The 4,778-nt window shown below is 41.8% G+C and overlaps 1 pseudogene; it reads right to left on the bottom strand.

Annotated features, from left to right (window-relative positions):
- Positions 1-3,504: 3,504 nt before the first annotated feature.
- On the bottom strand, positions 3,505-4,571 carry LOC101645886 (annotated as a pseudogene).
- Positions 4,572-4,778: the final 207 nt, after the last annotated feature.

Here is a 4,778-nt window from a genome sequence, read left to right as displayed (position 1 = left end):
CTCCTGTTATAGCATAGGTAAGCCTATTTCTTTAAAAAAAAAAAAAAGAGGTCAGGTGGAGACATTCTCTGAGCTTGTGGGGACCAATGGAAGGGTGAGGAGCAAACACACCAGTCAGTTGGTCCAGCATGTGGTGCTTTGGAGCACTTCTGCACTGAGGATGCTTCTTGGGCCCATGAGCCAGGGCTGTGCCCAGTAAAGAAAGAGTCGGCCGGCTGTTGCTGGGAGGGGAAAGCCCAGTCGGGCTCCCAAGCAGCTGCCGGTCACTTTGATCTGTCACAGCCCAATGCATGACCACTACCCCACCAGGGCTATGACTAGGCCACCTAAATTCACGGCTGATAAGTCAGCTCGGAAGGTCATGAAGACCAAGAACAAAAATGATCATTGAAGTTTATGTTGCAGAAGTTTTAAGAACATTGAAAGCTCCATTAGTGAGATAAATGTCAGGTAAGTTGAACCAAGGCTTCGCCACCCCGGGCAGTATGCCTGCTCTTTCTTTGAGGGGGGCAACGACTGGCCCACAAGGATCTCAGTGGAACTGCTTCTTTGTCTCCTCCGCAAAGCATCACGCTTGCCTCTTTAGAATTTTTTTGGTTTCCTAGACCTCAGGAGTACAATTTGATTCCCTAGAGGATGAAAAGCTGCTTTTTTGTTGGGGTATAAGGAAGACAGAATTCTTTGGTGAATGTTTAGTGATGATAACACTTCTTTCCGGATGTTATAGACCAAGATGTAATATATGTCAGGAGACAATAGGTTTACATTTAAAATTTTAGTTTAATTTATTAAACTATTTCATTAATATTTATGCTTAAGCGATGTTTAAAACATAGTATTATATATATATATATATACAAGGAAACTTCAAATATTTAATGGAAAAAATGAAATTAAAAGATAATGGATTTTCCCAATTTACTTTTGTTGAAACTCATTCCTTTATGGTGAATGTATAAAATTTAAGCATATATTATTGTTTTCCATAATTTAATTATGAGAAAATTATTCTTAGAAATCTGAATTATAAATCTGAAGCTACAGCTCAGGGAGAGGGGGCCTCTGATCAGAGCTCAAAGGAGCAAAATGAAGAGGGAAGGAGAGAGAGTGGAACACATCCTGGCCCATCAAGTCCCAAGGATGATATTCCTGCTCAGAGCAGCCAATGAACAGATAGGATCATAAGACCGGCCCCACCATGAGACATGATATCCCTCACTGACCCACAGCACTATGAAGGACAATGCTGGAGACACAGTGCAGGAATTGGGCTTGATATGACACCACCTCACTGGGCTAAACACTAAAAATGTGCAACAGAGCATCAAGGGGAGCAAAGCAATGAATTCCTTGGGGAATAACAAAAATAGACTTTGGGGTCAGGGTGTGGCACCCCATCAGACTCTACCAGAAAAAACTCTTAAAGGTAAACAAAGAAACTATTTATAGGATATTCTTTATTTGTCATGTTTTTATTGTTTTGCTTTATTTTGTTTGTTTTCTTTTGTTGTTTTGTTTTGCTCTGTCTTGTTTCTGTGGTTATTGTTGTCTCTGTATGTCTGTGTAGATAAGATAGTCCGGAGGAGAAAACTAAGGGACCAATGGTTCCTGGGGGACATGGGAGAGGGGAAGGCAGGGGAAAGGAAAAAGGGTGTCAACAAACCTAGGGACAAGGGAGCAGCAAGTGATCGAAAATTGATGGCAAGAAGGGCATAGGATGCTTGGTGGGGCTTGATCAAGGACAATGTAGACAAGAGGAATTACTGAGACTGAATGAAGGCCAAATATGATAGGGGGACAAGAGGAAAGTAAAAGGAAATAGAGGAAAGAAATAGAGGGCAAAGGACATGTATAAAGGTCTAAATACAGGCATGTATAAATGTAAGTATATTTATATATAACAATAAGGAAATACATCTATGTACATATTTTATATGATAAGTGTTATGGTAGATGGACATTGGGTTGCTACTCAAGTACCCGCTCAATGCAAGAACACTTCTTTGTTCTAATAACCTGTCATTCTGTGATGCTAACATTCCCGACAGGATCCCTGAAAACAAAATAAGTATATAAGCAAATGTAGTGAAGAAAGTTGATGGTGGCTGGCTATCAAAATATAGAGCATCTGGGGTCTTTAGGCTTGAAGATAAACAAGCAGCCATCTAGCTGAGAAACAGCAAATCCCACATGGAAGAAGCACACCAGCCTGTGTGATTATTAGGTGTCGTTGGGGTAAGGTATCAGGCATCAAAGACCCAGAATAAAAAGTCATATCAATGTGAATGAGGGGAGCATGGCGGGCATACCCAAAGCCCATCTATAGATAATTGGACATCCCCTCACAGAAGGGTCACAAGGAAGAGATCAGCCGGCCAGGGTGCAATATAGCACCGATGAAACATACAAATTTTCTCTAGTTCTTTAATGCTTCCTCCCTCCCCACAATCATGACCCCAATTCTACTTACCAATTGGCTAGACCAGAGCACGTACACTGGTACAGATAAGAGCTTACAACACAGGGACTCCAGGACAGATACACCCCTCAGTACCAGTAATGAAAGTAGCAATACCAGGAGGGCAAGGCGAAGGTGAGGGGAGAAAAGGGGAATTGATCACAATGATCTACATATAACCCCCTCAAAGGAGGATGGACAACAGAGAAGGTGAAAGGAGACAGTAGTTGGTATAAGACATGAAAAACATTTTATAAATTATCAAGGGTTCATGAGGGAGGGATGTGGAGGAGGGGAAAATGAGCTGATACCAAGGGCTCAAGTAGAAAGAAAATGTTTTGAAAATGATGATGGCAACATATGTACAGATGTACTTGACACATGAATGTATGTATGGATTGTGATAAGAACTGTATGAGCCCACAATAAAATGTTTTTTTAAAAAAAGGAATCTGAATTATAACACCTAACTTTCATAGCTCAGAGATAATAGATGCAAATACATCTGATTGGTTCATATTGAATACCTTATTTTGTAGCTGCTCTAGTGGGGTTTCATAATGAGTATTAATCATAATTTATATAATTTATTGCAGTGTTAATAAAATTAAAGTTAAAGAGTCTCTATTGGTTAAAAAAGTATATATGTATGTAGGGAGGAAGAAAATATGCAATTAGGAAGCTGAGACAATGCCAGATTAATAAGCACCATTAATGATGTGAAAGAGACTGTCAGTCATGGACATTCAATACTAAACCACCCAAAACTATTAAATAGGTAAATAGTATGATCTCAATGATGTAATGAGCAGATTTTGAGTGTGATAACAGAAAGGTCAAGTCATTCTCTCAAGTTTGAGAAAAAGATTATGTGCATTTAACGGAAATTTTCAAAAAAAGTTATGAGTATGGTAATCCTCTTTTTTTGGTATTTCTCTACTGGAACATATGTTTTATTGCAATCCCAATGGCTGCATAATCTGCTTTGTGCCTCCCTCCTTAGCTACTCTGTCTTTATTGAGTAGTTCCATGAAGGTTTCTCCTCCTCAACTGTATGGAAGCAGCTGGCCAAAGGTGGAGGTACTATTGATAAACTTGAGGTCAATCTTCTCCATGGTACGATGTTTGATCTGTACTAGCACAGAGTGAGCTCTCACTTCTTGGTTCCCACCACGCAGGTTTTCAGCATGACAGAGTCCTTGGTAACATTAGTAGAATGGACAAAGCTACTTAGAGCGCTATTGTTCTTATCAGACAGATTGTAGTTGGCGATCTGAATCAGTTTGCCATTCTTGATGAGGTATCTCTGGCCAATCTTGTAGATATTGTTGATCTCTAAGTGGCAGTGGCAAACTTTCTGTCTAGCAATGCCACTTAGTAGGCACCTTTGTCCATTAGGACAGCTTTTTTGGTGTGCCTGTGGCCTATGACCACTTTGTAGCCTTTGCCCTTCGTCACCCTGATGATGTCAATCATCTCACCCTGTCCATAATATCTGGGTCACCTGAACCTAGTGTGCGGTAGCTTCTCATGTGCCCAATCCATTTCTCAGCAGTGAGCTCCCATTCACCCGAATATGCAGCAGGTGGCTCTTCCGCAGCAGGGAAACAGGCACATCTGGGTGTGGGCGATGCTATGAATGATCAGGAGTCCTTCTTCATGACACAGTAGTCCTCCAGGCGCTGCTTGTCCTAGTCACCCTGCCACTTCTTAGAGTGCTTGGTGAAGGCCTTCTTCTTTGACTTCTGCCACTTCTTGTGAAAGTACTGCTTGTCGTCATTGATATCCTCAGCAAAGAGTGTCTTGAAGGTCGGGAGGCCACCGTGGGGAACTTTCCTGTAGCCCACAATTTCCACCAGCACCACGGGAGGGGTTTCCATAACGGTCACAGTCTCCACCACTTCCTTCTGGCTCTCCTTAGATCCTGGCCTATCAACTACATGGATGGTGTGGGTCCTGCCAACCATGTAGCCAAGGAAGGCCATGAGGTGGATGGCTTGGAAGTGTCATCCTTGGGGAAGCTCTTCACCTGCCCACTGTGCAGGTGGCTGTGGTTCAGAGGCAGGGAGTCCAAGGACCCATACCTGGGTGCAGATAACTTCCTGGAAGACATCAGAGTACAGCAAGAAATTCCATTTTTAAAGGAATAGATTCATTTGCATAGTAAAATCTAAGTATGAAGACATAAGGAAAGTACCCAGTAAAGTCTAGAAATTGCCCACTAGTAACGAAGATGACTCATAGTAAATAATTGGTCTTCTCCCCCCACCCCACCCCTGCCAACCCAGGGTTAACCTGGGTTACTATTTGATCAATCTTT

Source organism: Echinops telfairi, unplaced genomic scaffold (assembly GCF_000313985.2).
Source record: "Echinops telfairi isolate 266 unplaced genomic scaffold, ASM31398v2 ScPeMD7_7469;HRSCAF=8507_0, whole genome shotgun sequence".
Classification (NCBI taxonomy): domain Eukaryota; kingdom Metazoa; phylum Chordata; class Mammalia; order Afrosoricida; family Tenrecidae; genus Echinops; species Echinops telfairi.
This window is presented reverse-complemented; position numbering and strand designations above follow the sequence as displayed.